The sequence below is a fragment of the Papaver somniferum genome, chromosome 7 (assembly GCF_003573695.1).
Source record: "Papaver somniferum cultivar HN1 chromosome 7, ASM357369v1, whole genome shotgun sequence".
Lineage (NCBI taxonomy): Eukaryota > Viridiplantae > Streptophyta > Magnoliopsida > Ranunculales > Papaveraceae > Papaver > Papaver somniferum.
In genome coordinates this window covers 164,708,078-164,726,918 of record NC_039364.1, presented here as the reverse complement: position 1 = coordinate 164,726,918, position 18,841 = coordinate 164,708,078, and the positions used below count along the sequence as shown (strand labels likewise).

The 18,841-nt window shown below is 34.9% G+C and overlaps 2 long non-coding RNA genes across 2 annotated transcripts; both read right to left on the bottom strand.

Annotated features, from left to right (window-relative positions):
• Nucleotides 1-1,578: 1,578 nt before the first annotated feature.
• Nucleotides 1,579-4,577, bottom strand: LOC113293142. Its single transcript, XR_003332069.1, has 4 exons — nucleotides 4,429-4,577; nucleotides 3,115-3,257; nucleotides 2,691-2,989; nucleotides 1,579-1,917 (listed from the first exon to the last, which is right to left on the bottom strand). It is a non-coding gene; the product is annotated as an uncharacterized LOC113293142 (long non-coding RNA).
• A 974-nt stretch (nucleotides 4,578-5,551) lies between these two features.
• Nucleotides 5,552-7,343, bottom strand: LOC113293141. The gene is made up of 4 exons (XR_003332068.1): nucleotides 7,201-7,343; nucleotides 7,051-7,090; nucleotides 6,204-6,321; nucleotides 5,552-5,618 (listed from the first exon to the last, which is right to left on the bottom strand). It is a non-coding gene; the product is annotated as an uncharacterized LOC113293141 (long non-coding RNA).
• Between the last annotated feature and the right edge of the window lie 11,498 nt (nucleotides 7,344-18,841).

Sequence of the window (18,841 nt, the reverse complement as noted above, 5' to 3'; positions counted from 1 at the left end):
ACTATTATCCATTATCAAGTTGTTCTTAAAAATAAATAAATTATATTCATAAAACTAAAAATCATTCACTAATAATACAAATAAAAACGCAGGAAGAAACTATAATGCAAAATCATTCACCGACTTACACTAAAAAAATAAGATCTTTGGTTGTCTTATTTCTACCAAACCGGTAAATACCCTGTTCATATATCACTAAAAGCATATTCTCTACCACCACTTGCGTCAATATTTCAGCAATCAATAACATCATGAGAATCAGGAGCAGCAACCAATAATCTTTTTTTTTCTTTCCCTTTATTTTGTCATTGTTGCTTAATTTTCCAAAGCATTCCCCAATTTGATTCCACAAAGAAAGCTCATCATTTTTTAAAATTATAATTTATGAAGATCGATTCCCACGCCTTCGCATCTTTTTGTAAAACATTTTATAACTCTTACGTTAATTAATGCATGAAATATTATGAGCGTAATTGGATGCATGCCAGTCAACTATCGCTAATTAAGGTTTTTATAACTCTTATATTAACTCTTATGTCCATTAAATACAACTATCTCTTTTCCATTTTTGCGTTAGCCATAAATTGTAAATCCACTTTTATCAAAACATGTACTATCAGTGTGCATTTTCGTACGTTGTATTTCTTTTTTTCTTTTTCTTATCTGTACACGGAAATTAAGAATTCCTGCAACCACATGGACCTTGAACAAATAATTTGTTAGTGTTTGAAAGATAAATTACTCCTAGCTTGTTAACGAGTATTGCATTTCGTCGTGTTTCTTAGCTTATGAAGCTTCAAATTTTATAAAGGGTTATCTACCCTTCACTTCTTGACCCTTGAAAATAAAATCGTGGCGAATGAAAGTCGTAACGTTGATCCACAATACAACTCACATAAGTAATATTTTGCAAATAAATATTTTTCTTTAGCTTTTTTCTGTGACAATTATATGCCAACACCATTAAACATGTATGATTCTGACTCCGATTCGGGTACCAATTTAAGCACTTATAAACATGCGACAATAAAACAAACAACACTTACATTGATGTGGTAATTAAGCATTGATGACAGAATGAGTTGTAGTGTACAACATCTGACCCTAAACTGGATATCCACTTTCATTAGAAAATATACGATGAACTTGTATCTTCAAATACTTTATAATATATTTTTGTTTTTTCATACATGGAGATTTTGTTCATACTGTATAGACCATGTACTATATAGGGAGATTTTTTTCATACAAGGAGATTTGGTTCATACTATATAGACCATGTACCATATATTTTCTTTGTGTTTGGAAAAGAACTGGTCTTTTTTTTTCATCTAAAGATTTAGCAAAAATAAATTTGTGAATATGTTCCACATGTCAGATTTTTATATAATTATTCAAAAATAAAAAGGGAAAAAATCATGTAAGATAACAAACATTTTTGGAATTGTACACATATGAAATACAACTACCTTGCCTAAAGATTTTCTTCCTTGATTTATTTCATCAAATTATCTCTTTTCAACTTGAAAACAGTGTTTATTCGATCAAGACATTCTTCCACCTATATATGTAGTGCAGCAAAAACAAAAACAAAAACAAAAAATCATGGCTAGGACAACACTTGAAATTTCAATTACATTCGAAAATGTTTTAGCTATTAATATAGCCCTATATTCCATGAGATTGGAAATCCGGGAGCTACTTAAGAATCTTCTGCCACCATAAAAAATGCATACATCCAAAAAGTTAAAAGTCACTCAAATCACTGTTTCAATTCCACCGTTTTAATGCATTACTGTAACATTTTGCTTGCTCATTGTACAAACCCTTTTGCACCGAGTGCCATCCTGAATCTCTTACCCATTGTTAAGGCTCGGAAAATCCACCACCGCCTAGTACTTCCCTTGAGTTTGAATTCTGATATGCAGTTCCAAGTGTACAAACCTTATTAAATAAGTGAATTCATTAATGGGCGTCAAAGATAAAAGCAGTTTTTAACCTAACTATAAAGTTGATTGGCATAAACTCCCTAAAATATCAAGTTGAATGGCATATGAATCAAGCGCAATGGATTTAGTTATATGAATGTTACCTTGGAAACCACTGTATCTAGCGACGATTTGCCACTCAGTGGAGGTATCATCAGCATCGTCAATCCCAGACCGGATTAGACAACTACTCATCATAAGGAACATTTGATGGTCGCACTACAGATGGACCACAAAATTACTAATTTTACCCATTTAATGCAAGTGGTGTTATCTATCTTTGACTACGTTGCTAAATGCAACATGAAAGAGTTATTGGACAATTTAGGGCTGGGATTAAATTATTCGCAATTCATGTTTTGTAATTCTAGTATTGTTGGCGTTCTTTTTCTATGGGTACTGAGATGATATATGACATGCTTTTTAAACTTACGCATGTGTATTGCAGAGCTAATAATGCCATCGGAAGCAGGAAAGTTTTAGCCTACTCAACTAAGTTAACTGTGCCATCTGTGGAAGTCGAACCCACAACTACATGGTTGAGAACCATGCGCTCTGCCATTTGAGCTAACATAGCAAATACCAATATTTACCATTTCCTAATGTAAGTGGGATTTAGTATGATCGGTTTAGGATAATGACACATTGATACTTGAGTGCAAACTGTTCACAGGCACAAAGGGATATTAGTAGAGGATTTACCTTCAACTTATTAACATGTAAGCAGTAATCTTCGGAAACAAAGTCCTGAATATCCATCCTTCCACCTATTAAAAATCAGATTGTGGAACTCCTGAAAGTTGATTCAACCTCCTTGAAAGAGCTTGTAGTCGAGCAATGTTAATAATATGGACCCTATCTTGTTCAAATAAGTCTCAACATCTTAGCAAACGTTGTGTAACTAACTGACTTAGAACTAAGACTCACTAATGAGTAGACAATTAAATATCTTGGGACTAATCTATTTCCACATGCTTGAGATTGGCCCCTGATCAGATGATCTGCAACTGACCCAGAAACATTATAAGTGAAAAAGTAATTTGAGAAAGAGTGCATAGGAACTTCCAAAAAAAAGGAGGATGGAAAGGGAACAACAAAAATTGTAGAAGATGAGCAGGTGTGTTACCTCATTGTCATCACGAAAAAAATAATTATTCTAGGTTTCTTCATTTGTAGTCCAAACCCAGCAAACAAAGAAAACAGGCGCAACACCTCCGAACATGCATGATGATAGGTTCAGCATTTGTTGGCAGATACATATATTGTATTCTGTCACAAATCAAAAAAGAAAAAATAAATAAATTAAAAAAAACCATTTCGTGCCATGCATGCCTTTCTCAACAAAAGAATGATTCCTGAATAATCTGGAACTTGTGGCCATATAAAATCTGAACATGGGCCTTATTCTTTTACCATCAAGTCCCTTCACGTTCTTTGTTGATGTACTATATAGCCAATCAGAGAGCATATAGTTTCTATTAAACTGAAACTAACTCCAGAGTTATAATCTCATCAAAAACCTGATCTACTTTCTAGTTAATGAGGTATACCTGAATTAGATGTAAACGATTTAATTAATAATTAAAAGAGTCCAAACCACTGTTACCAAACACCGAAACTACCACATATCCACCACGCAAGCACCGACCACTAAATCACATTATGTAGCATCTTTTTGCCACATTAATGGCATCTGATGGACGTGCAACTTAAAATAGTTGTTTTCCCCTGGCTACAGATTATAAAAACCTCAGCATGGTTATAAGAATATTCCGTGCTTTTAAAATTATCCCTTTCTGAAAATATATTAGTGTAGTAACAACTCTCTCTGTAATAATATCTGAAATGTCAAATGAAAAGAAGATAAGCAACTAACTGAAACTAATGTTGTCCGTTAACGCATAAAGATATATAATCGTAAAAAGATGAAGGTATAAGTTGTTTGTGCATAATAAGACAAATGATCAATTCCACCACTAACTTGCACAGCTGAAGTTCTGCAACTGTCTTTGTAGACAATTTAGTGAAGCGTGGTATTTGCTTCTACCAATGCTACTTGAGCAGATAAGTTTGTTTACGTGTGTGCATTGTTTCTCATAGTTCCTATAAATTTGTTCATGGTACATATATTGTAATTTTATTGAAACTACTAACAATAATCAGGTAAAGTTCTGATAAGTTTCACTTTATAAAAGCATTTACTTAATTGATCGTTTTGAAGATTGCTTTTCATCTTCCTGAAAATGGCATCTAAAGCGGGTAGGACCAACCTTGTAATCGTAAAATCAAAACAACATCCGACTATCTAGCCAAAGTTCATTATTGTCATAGTCCATTATTGTTCACACTGTTTCCAAGGATCCACAAATACAATTTTACTTAGTTTATGGAGATTCAGCCATGGTCATTATCCAAACAAAATGGTAAAAAACAATAATACCTTTGTTTGCTACAACCGCATCCATGTTGCATTCCACCATTGTGTTTTAATTGGCTCTGCGACTTCGGACCAACTGAACTTCTGCATTCAGACCTTATTTTCCCAAGTACAACATCGAAGCATCAATGATTTCCGTTGCATTCCTTCCAAGGAAAAAAAAACATCTGAAACAGAGTTGGATGACAATTATTGGTTTTGATGAAAGCCGTAATAAAAAGAAATGACAATTATTTACCTTATAGTTGGATGCCTTGCATATAATTCTTCGGAGTCCTATATAATGTACACAAAATGACAGATTCAATGTTCCTGGTGAAAGAGCTTAATAGCATGTCAAATGGTTTGTTTCAAAGTGAAAAAATTGGTGATTCATACATTATGAGGAAATGTTAGTCGCGGAAATAGTAAAACTAAATTAAGAAAAGAACATAATAACATCATATAAATTGTTCTTCACAAAAAAATTCTAGTAAGTCGGAATTACATAAATTTGAACCCTCAAATTCACACAGGTAATAACCGAATCATATAAGTTGAATTAGCTCTATGCAACAATATAGTCAATCCATGATAACTGCATATTACAAAAGCAGAGAAAAATATCAGCTCACAAATTCGTAACTATATTTAACAAAAGAATAACTGGTGAATATAATAAAGAACTTGTGAGGCCAATGCAGAACTTGTGGGTAGAAATGCAGGAAAACATATTAAAATTAAGGTAGATAAGACTATCGGAGGAAAAATGATACATGTGATACACCAAGGAACAAATACTGGCAGTCTAAGAATATGTATCCTCAGAAAAATAATATAAAACGGATGAAAAAAAGTTAGGCAAATAAATTAGATTCACAACCTTGATGGTAACATAAATATCTCCAGGTCAGTGACCATTGGGATTGGTTACATCACTTCTTCAGATCTTTAATGCTTTAGAATCATCAATTCCTACATACAAATAAACAACATAACTAACTGTTAGATGGATGTGATAAAAAGACCAACTAAAATAGATATAATTTTGTACAATGCGAGGATTTGAGCTTGAGGTTTAATGAGTTCTAGGCCAAGAATAGATTATAATTAAGCTTGCGGCGTATGAACTCGTACCTTATATTTGCCTCTAAAGATGTTGGATTCTCGAGCTTTAGAAAATACGTGGTGCTGCAAACCTTCCAGATTGGTACCTTAATAATTTACAAAAGACAAATCTTATTTTCTCAATTAATTTATTAATCTTACAATGAATCACATTGACCGATAAATATAGCTAGGCTAGCTTCTGTGCAATGTTTAAAGAAAAAGGTAGTTATGTCTGCTTCATAGTGTGTGCATCAGGAAAAGCAAAAATAGATACTTTAATGCTACTACGATACTAACCCACATAAATATTAAGGCTTTCGATATGCACATTTACACATTTGTGAGCAATCTGAGAGGTGATCTTAACCATTTCCTAAGTAGTGGCTCTATATTTGTAATATTTTTTCGAGTAAATCTAAACCATTCTCGGAATCATTTTTCAACCCATTTGGAGATCGCTAACTTTCTATGTCGTTCCGAGTATTAATAATTGTAATGAAACTATGTGACTAACCACAGAAAAGTTAGTGCCACCATGGTGTGAACTTACGACAATAACCAAAAGCTTCTGGAGAATCCATATTATAATGCTATTAAGCCATGAAGTTGTTGGATTATCTATAAAACATGATTCTGGTACTGTTGACCCTCTAAATATCCGTAAAAGAAACAAAATACAATTAGCTAACCTTTTCATCCAAGGTGAAATATGCATTGGCATAATTCACCATTTACCTCATTAAGCATGGAGTTTGAATCACATAGACTGATTGAGCACAATTTGTTGGTTTGGCCAGTTTCTCTGACCTGAGACAGAGAAAATTGAGCAATTAATGAGTAAGAGATTTTTTTTAAGAGTTGCCTAATCAAATGGACAAATGATGATATCTAAGTAAAGCACGCAATAAAATGCGTAGGGATGTGGAGTTACTACTGCATATTCTTGTCTTTCATATCATCAAAGTTGGAAAAGACGCCTATAGATGTAGCTCTTCAGAAAAAAAAAGACAAAGTAATCTACCTGTAGGTTGGCAAAGAATAAAAGCTTGCGTAATTGATAAGTAACTTAAATCATTTTTAGTGATTCTTTAAAAAACTGCCTTCCTTTTGTGACCTTTTCTTTCCTCATCTCAAAATGATGTTTTGGCAGAAATTGAATCCAGAAGCAGCAAATCTCAGTCAATTATTACAAAAAGTTTTGAATTTTACCGTTGCAAAGTTCCAAATTCTTGCAGAGGTCTTAACTGAAAATACTCATCACCATAACCCAGGAACAGGGTCATGGATGATGGTAATGAGGAAAAACCAAAATCAAGTAGTGTGCTTCAATTTTATAAGAAACAACCCTACATTAGATGATTAAAACTAAATTTTCAAATGGATGTAACAATACATTGACTTATAAAGTTCAACTTCCTGCTTAGGAGCAACAAAAAGAAAAAAGATAATCAACTACTAAACCAAAATACCAAACACCACATAATTATGAAACAAATCCAAAATTGAAAAAGACATAGAGAAATTAGGGGAGTGTACCTGAAATAACTTGATTGTGTGTTGCGAACACGTAGAAGGCCTAATCACCAAAAGAAAAATTAAATAATATCTTTTGAAAACACATCAAAAATCAAAATTAAGAGTTTCAAGGAGAACAACTAAAATAATAAGAACCCTAATTTAATATACCTGGGATTCTAATGGATTTGACATATTTTTCACGCGTCTGGGTTTATAATGGAGCGTTTGTACAGATTCTTCATGGGTATGTTTTAATCTTATTGACTGCAATGAAGAAAAACAGAAAAACATTAACGGATTTAATGGATTCAGTAAAGTTATAAAATCTCAAGCGATGACACTTATTCATACACCTTGGCAGGAGACCCTTTTATGGTAAACACCAAGAGTTTTTCATGTCCGGGAGTCCTTTTCAGCCGTCTAATGACTACTCCATCCGGAGCTTCCCGACCTTCGGATCGGGTCTATATTAAACGTTGTCCGTCTGATAGCTTTTGCCATCATGGAGATAAACACCATAACATTTTATAACAATGATGGAAAATAAGAATTAGTAATGTGCATTTGCTAGTTAAAGATTTTCCAAGGAGGTTTTCGATCAATATTTTTGGACAGAGCATTCTCAGGAATTATAGAAACCGAATATGGAAAGTATTATTGAATATCTTGAGAATAATTTCGGTTTTAAAAATTCCTTGGTGTCCAAACTTTCTTGTCTATAAATACTTAAAGTTTGCATTTCGGGCAAACCAATCCTTCGTGACAGTAAACTTCCTTTGTTGTACTGTTACTGGTGAAGCCGCCTATTCAGAGAGGAGAGTAACCTAATTAGGATAAATCTCTTACGGCCCCTCAATTTAAAGACTGCTTTGGGATTTAGAATCTCTATGAGTACCGTTGGTGGTAAACTAGATAATTGCAGTTTATCTTTTGTTTTCGATTGATTTGATTGATTAACGGTGGTTGAACTTTGATTGCACCTATTTTGTTTATGTAGTTGCAGGAAATCCTACAACACACCCCCTATAATATCATGATACTAATTTCTAGATCTAAACTTATTTGATATGAAAATAAAGATAAAGATAATGAAAATAGAAAATAAGACACAAGATTTACGTGGTTCGATCAATGTGATCTACATCCACGGGGTTAGGGATCTTCACTATAATTGTTTGTAATCACATATGGATTACAATTGAGACTCCATTAATGAGTATTTGGAGCTCTAGGTTGATAAAGGAAGAAGAAGGAGATAATAATAATACAATTAATTCTATTTTTCCTCTCTACAGAATGGATCCTCTCTTAAAATGTGTCTCCCCCTCTCTCTACCAATGAGTCCTCCCTAAAGTGTCTATCTTTTTTGATTATCTTCTTTCTCTCTCTTGCCTTTCTCTTTATATGGGTGTTTACATAGTGGATGACAACTCATATACAACTAAGATTTCCCTAATTTAGGATCTGGCTTGCGATGATATCGCAAGCTTAAAAATATTAATTTCGCAGATCTTCTAATCTTCGCAAAGTTATTATATTTTTCTTATGTTTGAGCTAATATCATTTATTGTGTCGTTTCTCAAAGTGCTATGCGACATTTTTGTAATGCGTTGTTAAGAATTTCGCGAGCGTATCATCCTACGTCTTGCCTCTTTTTTCTTGAATATTGCTTGAAGAGCGATCTTCAGGAAAAAATCCATTGTTGTAGTTGTTGGAGAGAGATACGTGTTGTTGGAGTAGTCTTTGATCTTTGTTGATGAAGGAACGAGCGAAATAATACTGGACTTTAAAAGTACGTACTTTCCTCTATTCTTTTGTGAAGTTCCGGAATGTTGCGAAGTAAATAAGAAGTATCCTTGAAGAAGTGTAAGAAGTACTCAATACTCAAAATATAAGAAGTATCTGTCCTTGAATGAGAATAATAAGTATTGCTTCTATTCGTGCGAAATTATTACTCCATTTTTGGTGAAGATTCTTGTTGTTCATTAGCGAACATCCACTTTGGAAATAATTCTTGCCGAGGAGATAAAAAATATAAGATGTTTTCTTGGTAATCTATAGTTGCCTCTGTTCTTTATCTATGAGGGTAGAATCCTTGAGAAAATGTTGAATGTACGAATTGTTTCCTCATTCTTATCTTGCCTCTGTCTCATGTTTTGTGCTCATGGGATAGTATAATCTCTTCAAGTTGTTTATAATTGTGCGAAATAATTGAGCGAAATAATTACGTCCTGCGAAATAATCACTTGCTGCAAAATTCTGACACATTCTGCGAAATTCTGAACAATCCTGCGAAATTCTGAACAATCCTGCAAAATTCTGAATAATCCTGCGAAATTCTGAAAAATCCTGCGATCTTGCGAAATTCTGAATAATTCTGCGAAATTCTGAATAATCCTGCGAAATTCTGAACAATCCTGCGAAATTCTGAATAATTCTGCGAAATTCCGTAAAGTTTTGTAAAATACTTGTGTGAATCTAATGCTTATGTAATGATTATGCTATGAAATGTGTATGCGATGTTTATGCCATGAAATTCTTATGCGATGCTTTGATGATGCGAGTGTGATGCTTGTATAATGAGAATGCTTATCTATTGCAATGTATAGCCAATGTTTGTGTTACTTAGCTCACTTTGACGTCTAAAATTGATGTAGTTTTAAATTGCTTCCATTCTTCATTTCTCTGGCTTTTCTTTAGTGTATGCATTCCTCTTCGTGTGGTTATTGTTCCTCACAAGTTCTTACTTGTGTTTCATCTTTCCTCTTTCCTGCACTATTAGTATCTCATAACAGTATGATCATAGTATCAAGTCTGTGGAATTTTCACTGCCTCAGTTTCATCTCCATGTACATATTCGCAAGCTTATTTGCTTACATATAATCATCTTCGCAAGTTTATTTGCGTACTTTCTTATGTGGTCTTATTTTGCCTTCCTAGTTAAAGGTACTATTATGCCACCTCTTGTCATTGCGACAAAATCGCAGGACGTCTTTACACTTTCATGTAAGAACCCATTGATCTTGCCTTATCATATCTATAGTATTATTTCCTCTGCAGGATATTTTTCGTGCGACAATATGACAGGCCTAAGTATTCTTGCGAATGTAAAGCCCCATGACATTGCCGTCTTGCGACGAAATCGCAGGACGTCGTTACACTTTCATGTACTGACCCATTGATCTCGTCTTATCTTTCTCTTTTGTATTATTGCCTCTTCAGGATTGTCGCACAAATATGACAAGCCTTAATACTCCCGTGAGTAAGAAGCCTCATGAAATTTGCGTCTTAAGACACTTATCAGCTCCCTAATGGAAGGTGTCGCCCTTATCTTCCCCCTGGTTGCCGCTTCAAGGAGGCGTACTTCTACCATACAAGGTTAGCTCTTCCCATCCAGTCTTAACAACAACCAGTTGTTTTCGCAGCCTCTTATCCCTTTTTACTATATGGCTCATGGTTACGAGACTACACCCTAAGTGGGGTTTTCTTCGGGACGAGTGAAGTATAAGCCAAGACTTGTCAAGAATGGAAAGGTACGCTCCAGACGCCCCTGGCACTCTTGACTCAACCGTGTACCTCGGCGCCTTGATCAGATTCCGCACTCCTTGGGAGAGTCCTTATTACCTTAGTCGCCCAACCTAAGTCATATGCTTAAGCTGAGAATCCAAGGTGCCTCTCCCGGATGGGCTTTATTGACCCCAAATCTCCATGACTCAGGTTCCAGGGGCGGTGTAACCTTTTCCCTGAGTCATGCTACAGGTACCCCCTTCTATGACGTACTTTAGGTCTTACATTTGCCTCTTGCGAAATTTTATTCGCGAACTAGGGTGTACGCCATAAAGGTTCGCCCCATTCTAATCTTATATTTTTTAGGATCTTAGATTGTCTCTTGCGAAATTTTCGCGTTTCTTTGTTCTTTTATTCTTTCATTCATTCTTTCATTTCTGTCATTTCTTTCATCCACTCTTTCATTCTCATAATATCATATCATTTGAAGCAAAGTAAATATTCAAGAGAAATTCCAATACATTATAATTCTGAAATCTTTGTAGTTGTGAAATCTTTGTAATTCTGCGATTGTATCACGTTTTGTAAATCAAATCAAAAATCTTTTATTTTCTGCAAAAGAAATATCCTAGAGAATTATATAAATTGGATTTTCTCGGTTTTTTGTAATTTTGAAATCTTTGTAATCGTGCGATTGAATCGTTTTTTGTAAATCAAATCAAAAATATTTTTATTCGTTCTTAGTATAGAGTAAAATGTGCAAGGAAGTGGAACTTATCTTTCATGTGAGTCGATGATGTTGTCAAAGAAGTGAATAAATGCTTTGGAATGTATGAATTTCGCGCATCAAAAAGAAGTGTGAGAAGTGAGACTTGAACCCTTGTCTTGCGTCTTGGATTTTCTCGCACCATACTAACTGTGCTAAGCCTCTCTTGCGAAGTAATCAAATACCAACTCTGCAAAATGAATATGTACGAAGCAAAAAAATTTTGGTCGCAGGGAGAATCGAACCCATGCCCTCTAGTTTGCATACTCCTTCTCTGACCATTTGCGCTACTTGTTGCTTGCGAAAGAAACACACAATGCTGTAACTGTATTGCACTTCTTCGCCTTTATGATTTCAAAAATGTGCAAAAAATTAATCTTGATGAAGGGACTCGAACTCGTGACTTGTTGCTTCCTTTCTCCAACTCAAACCATATGTGCGAATTTCTGGTTGTGATTGGAAGGTACAATTCGCGTAGCTTATTCTTATTTAATCGCTCTTTGTAAAATTTTTGTCTTCGTCTTTCTTTTGTTCTCCTGTGTGGGTGATATTTCTCCATTAGTTGTTTACTCTTTTTCTCTCTCTCCCTTAACTTCCCGTGCTTCCTTGATGAACTTTCTTTGCTGAAACTCTTCCTCCCTTATCTGTTCATGGTAGAAGTGTATGTGATGATGAAATAAGAGCATCTATTGCATCTTGTTTTGCGTGATTTTTCATGGTAGAAATCTACTGCATTTTGTTTTGTGAAATTCGCATAGCTCATTTGGACAACTCCTTTTATAAGTTGTCCCTCTTTGTGAGATGAGCTGTTCCGGGTGCTTATTTCTCAAGTTTATTTCTTTGAAAATAATCCTCTCCTTGCCAATTAATCTTTATTGAGCTGACGGTGAACTTTGTTTACTACTTGACCAAGTTGTGTTTCTCTTGATGTTTCGCTGGTGATATGGTTGTTTTGGTGCGAGTTAATCTACTTATGATCTACTTATCTTTGTTACGTTTGGCTTGCAACTAGCTCCATTTGGACTTGCATTTCCTCTTTAATTGTTTCTGTTATTGAACCATATGATTGTTCAGCTTTTCTTTCATCTCCTATTGATATATACATGCCCCTGTGAGTACCATTAACGGTTAATAATTATCATGTGAAGCCGATAACAAATCATAGAACCCTAATTTGAATTTGCGACATTATCTGATATACTCTACGTAATTTTTAAAGTCAAAGGTGGTGAAAGAAAGAATACATCCCTCTCAGTCTTTCTACTCGTTTCCTTCGGATTTGTGGTTGATCTTTGCTAGTGAACCAACTACGTATGCAAGTAAATCTAACGATTTGAATGGATTTTCTTCTCTTAATTGATAGATGTTCCGAAATGGATAGGTGATGAAGAAAAGCATTCTAGCGAAGTACACTGATCATATCATTGTGCGAGCTGATTCGTTGAGTCTGTCTTGTGAAGTAAATTTTGAATGTTTTATTTCTTTTCTTCGCTGGTTAGTTCCGATTTTATTTTCGACAAAGTTGTTTGTTGACGAAGAAAGTTTTGTTTCCGAACTTCTGTCTTTGTTCACTGTCCTTCTAGTTTGGATAACATTGTCACTTCGCAAGGTCTTATCTCTTCGCGGGATCTTATTTCGCCATTCTGTGTTGATTGCTTTGCCTTTAGCAACGGTATTCATAGACTAGTAGTTTCTTTTAATTGTAATGTCTTGGAACTGGTTGAGGTTCGTTTTTTGTTGGGTTTTGTGCATTTTTCCCCTGTCAAATAATATCACACAAAGTCACGAAGTCAAAATCTCGCCAAGCAAATATAGATACAATCCTGAATGCTTCATGTTGAATTCTACTCGAATTGATTTGCCTGGAAATGTAACTTAAGATTTCATCTTCTCTGATTCATTTCAATCTCGTTTCCTTTTTACGAAGATGTCATTTTCTCCTCTTCGATTTTCTTTGTCCGGTGGCTAACTGCTTTTTCTTTTTTTGATTGCTTCTGCGAGTTACCACTCTTATTTGGTTTCTCTCGACGTTGATGACGAAGTAAGTTTGCTTCTTCGTTGGGTAAAGTTGAATTTTGGTTGGACTATAACTGATCATCTCTCAAATGGTGAACTTTCGAAGTGATGATCTTGTTCTTCGCGGGTGATCACAAAGTTGTTCTTTGCTGGAGCCTCTGTCGAAGTAATGTTTCCATATCTAACTGACGAAGTGATTATTGTTGATCCTTGGTTGTCCAAACCGGCGAGTTAAAGCTGAGATACTACATCTCTGCGAGTTATCTTGTTTCTTACTGATTGCTGACGAAGTTGGTTGAAGAATTGCTGATGAAGATCATCTCCCCGGAATTGATCTGATGGAGAACATTGTACGATAATTGTACGTGTTCCTTTGTGTTTACTAGTGACGATTCAAACTTGAGTTGAGACATTGTTCAGATTACTGTTAACTTCTGCGAGATGACCTTTCCAAATTAATTTTCTTTGAGCTATTTTACTTCGATTGGGGTTGTCTCAATGAGCAGTGACAAGAGTTTGTCTCTCCGTCTGGAAGCGATGATCCCGTACTTGACGAGGTAAATATTGGACGAAATAATATATTTGAATCTCACAGGTAATGGTTGGTGACGAAGAGAATTTCTCAGAACTTCTATTCCCTTTAAAGAGGTGGTGGTTTGTCACGAAGATAATTTCGCAGGACTTATCTTTGCTGAAGCAATTTTCGCACGTTGTAAACTTGATATCACTTTGCTTGAACCCTCGAATTGATCTCTATTGTAAATTCAGCTGGAATACGATCTTCATCCAAATATCATGTTCACATTTGTATACTTGCTTTGCTTCGTCAAGGTTCTGTTTGGGATTGTCTTCGTAGACTATCCTTCTTCGCTGCAATCAACTAAGTTAATTCAATCAGAAATTCAGATCGTGAGTTATAATATATCACTGATAGTCCCTACAACTTCGTAACTGGGAAAAACCCCAAATCAACTATAAATTTCTGATACACAGTGTTTTTGAAATCAATCACATGGGTTTGTAAAACGGAGCTTGATTGTATCAAGACTGCTTTGAAAACTCCTTATGAATTTTGTTTTTAATATGAAATCAATTTTTGATGAAGAACAATTAAGGATTTTATGAAACTCTTTCCCAAAAATTTGTTTGTAAATATCCAGATCTGAATTTTTGACAACAAAATTGAAGAGATAGAGAGGTTTAGGAGAGGAGATTGTCTTGATTCTTTGTTGTTGTTTCTTTAACTAAGTGGATATGCTGGCTGAGACAACGAGATTTCTCTGCTGCTTCAACTAACTTTGCTGGATCTTGCTCGACCAAATTTCATGAAAATCTCTGGATTTTTCCTCTGAATTTAACAAGTTGCAGGCGGATAAATCCTTTACTGTCCCTGTTTCTAGCGCTAAAATGTGGTTGCAGGAAATCCTACAACACACCCGCTATAATATCATGATAATAATTTCTAGATCTAAACTTATTTGATATGAAAATAAAGATAAAGATAATGAAAATAGAAAATAAAACACAAGATTTACGTGGTTCGATCAATGTGATCTACATCCACGGGGTTAGGGATCTTCACTATAATTGTTTGTAATCACATATGGATTACAATTGAGACTCCATTAATGAGTATTTGGAGCTCTAGGTTGATAAAGGAAGAAGAAGGAGATAATAATAATACAACTAATTCTACTTTTCCTCTCTACAGAATGGATCCTCTCTTAAAATGTGTCTCCTCCTCTCTCTACCAATGAGTCCTCCCTAAAGTGTCTATCTTTTTTGATTATCTTCTTTCTCTCTCTTGCCTTTCTCTTTATATGGGTGTTTACATAGTGGATGACAGCTCATATACATCTAAGATTTCCCCTAATTTCGGATCTGGCTTACGATGATATCGCAAGCTTACAAATGTTAATTTCGTAGATCTTCTAATCTTCACAAAGTTATTACATTTTTCTTATGTTTAATCTAATATCACCTATTGTGTCGTTTCTCAAAGTGCTCTACGACATTTTTGTAATGCGTTGTTAAGAATTTTGCGAGCGTATTGTTGTCGCGAAATTCTGATCCTACAGTTTATGCTTGAGAATCTTCTCTTCTGCTATAATATTCACTCAAACTAGTTCGAAGTTTCTACAAGGATCTTTAGACTGTTGTTAGTCCTAAATACGATCTTGTGATAATCCATTGTTAACAAACTCCGTTCTGTGTGTGATTGATCACAAGAGATTCAAGTAGTTGTGTGCAGGTGTTTATTGAAGATCTAAGAAGATTTGAAGGCAAAGAAGAGATAGAAGATTTCTCACTTGGTTATATAAATCTTTGGTGTGCACAATACTTGTTTTGGTAAAAAGAGGATCTCACTATAATCGTTTCATCCTTGTGGTATATTAGATAGAATAGTTGAGTAGATCGGCATCAATACGGTTCCTTGGGATTAAAGGTATTGATTCCAAAGTCTTATGATTACTTTGGGTAATTGAATATAAGATAGATCTAAGAACCTGACGAAGGAGTTTATGTTAAGATAAACAGAAGAGCCTTTGTCCGACTCATATCACTTGGTTGAAGAGAGTTGATACCAAACATATTTGTTGTTCCTTAACTGTTTGGAATACGAACCAAAGGAATTATTCCAAGTACGTGACTTATTTATAAGTTGGAGGCGTGGGAATACATACGGAACTAGGTGAACTATAGGTTTAGTTGCTTGGTATCAACTATACGAAGTTGGTTTATTTTGTACAGCGGCTTAATCCTGAGAGTATTCAATTCTAGACAAGGTCCCGGGGTTTTTCTGTATTTGCGGTTTTTCTCGTTAACAAAATCTTGCTGTGTCAGTTACTTTATATTTCCGCATTATAATTGTTTTATTATAATTAAAGTAAATTACACAAACGGTAATTCATATTTACTTGATAAGCAATCCTATTGTGTTTGGTTAAGTCCGAACCTATGTATCAAGTAAACATACTTCGTTGTTGTATTGTCTCGATCTCGTATCCATAGTCGATCACACGAAGTGTGAACCGATTAGTTGTATTGTCTCGACTCAGTCCATAGACAGTCACTTTCGGAGAAAGGACTTATAGGAAGGAAAAGTTTTAGCTTGAGGTATATTTGGGTACCCTCGCCTTTTCAATTGGTATTAGAGGCAGGCAAACACGAAAAGATCTAACAATTTGTGTTTGGTGCGATCCATCCTATAAGAATGAACTCAAATTCTCATGAATCGACTTCAATTAACGTACCGCCAAGATTTGACGGGACAAACTATCTGTGGTGGAAATCTTCTATGCAATCTTTTCTTCAATCACGAGACTTTAATACTTGGCTATTAGTCGTCGATGGTTATATTGTCCAAAGATAGAAAATTCGGAAACCGAGTTTAAACGCTTAGTAGATTTTTCAAATGAAGAAAAGGCACTAGCAAAGCAGAATTCAGATGGTTTGAATGTTATAATACATGCTTTAAGTCGTAATCTACAACATTATGTATCAACATGTCAAACTTCGAAAGAAGCTTGGGATAATCTTCAGATCGTATTTGAAGGAAACAATTCTGAGAAAGAATCTAGACTTCAAAATCTCACATCCGATTGGGAAAACCTTCGAATGGATGACAACGACACTTTTGAAAAGTTTCATGTTAAACTATCTGAGATAATCAATGCCTCTTTCTCCCTTAGAAAGACTTTCTCTGAAAACAAAATAGTGTGCAAAATTCCCAGATCGTTGCCATCAAGATACGATTCTAAGAAGCAGCACTCCCTTTGCAGTGCATCTGTGTGAGGTTGAACAGTTTGCTCGGTTGAGGAGTCTCGACAACACGCTCGTCTCTTCAATTCCATGAAAAACCAGCGAATCGTTTTCTCCCCATCTACACAACTATAATCAGTCTATCCTTGTGGTAGATTGGATTGATTAGTTGAGTAAATCGGCATCAATACGTTTCTTTGTGATTCAAAGTATTGATTGCAAAATCTAGACTATTACTTCGGTAATTGTTAGTGGATAGATCTAAGGACCTGACAAAGGAGTTTATTGAGATAAACGGAAGAGCCTTTTGTCGAACTCACATCACTTGGTTGAAAAGAGTTGATACCAAATAGGTTTGTTGTTCCTTTACTGTTTGGAATACGAACCAAAGTAATTGTTCCAAATACGTGACTTATTACAAGTTGGAGGCGTTGGAATACAGACGAAACTAGGTGAACTATAGGTTTAGTTGCTTGGTCTCAACTATACGAAGTTGGTTTGATTTTATATAGCGGCTTAATCCTGAGAGTATTCAATTCTGGACAAGGTCCCGGGGTTTTTCTGCATTTGCGGTTTCCTCGTTAACAAAATCTTGTTGTGTCTTTTACTTTTCTATTTCCGCAATTATAATTTTTTTTATTATAATTAGAAATAAAATACACAAACGTTAATTCCTATTTACTTGATAGTAATCCTATTGTGTTTGGTTAAGTCCGAACCTCTTATCAAGTAAACATACTTCGTTGTTGTATTGTCTCGATCTCGTATCGATAGACGATCACACGAAGTGTGACCGATTAGTTGTATTGTCTCGACTCAGTCCCCATAGACAATCACTTTAGGAGAAAGGACTTATAGGTGGAAAAGTTTTAGATTGAGGTATATTTGTGTACCCTCGTCTTTTCAATTGGTATTAGAGCAGGCAAACACGAAAAGATCTAATAATCTGTATTTGGTGCGATCCAACCTATAAGAAATTGAATCCATGTCTGATTCAGTTAACATTGTGCAAGAGTATGAATACTCAAAAGTTTAAGATGTTACTACTTCGTTGACTCATGATCCAGGGGTTGCGAAAACATTTGTGTCTATCTCTGATGAAAGAGAAGATGCTGATAAAGAGTTGTTAAAACTCCTAAAGCTTATAAAATCTCTGTCTTCTAAAGTGCTGATATTAAAGATAGAGCCAAATCTTCTTAAACAGAAGATCAAAGATAAAGACATTCAATTGAATAGTCTGGCCAAAGAGAATATGGATCTCACTGTCAAGCTAGAAGCTCTTGGTAAATCTCTTACTTTGATAAAGAGAAACGTCATATGACTCTGACTAATGATGTTGTTGTGATTTCTTCTGATAATGAGGAAACTAAAAGTCCTTGCTTGACTTTTACATATTGTGATAAAACCGGTTTAGTCACGTCTGAAATAGATCAAGATGATGGTAGTTTGCCTAACTACATCAAGTCATAAGAGGATGAGAAACCATCTTCTAGATCTACTGATGATCAAACGAATTCTTGTGCAAAGGAAACTTTGAACCGATTCCGTGTTTGTGATCTTAAGGAATACAACTTTCAGTCACTTGAAAGGAAACTTATGCTTCTTTAACATGCTGTGGTAAAAATATTGAAAGAAGTTTCTTATCTTGAAAAACTGAAAGATCATTCCTCAGTAGAAAGACAGATTATACCACTACCCGATAAGATCAACTCAAAAGAATCAGAGGAAAGAGTTGATAATCGCTTCTGGAAAAATGTT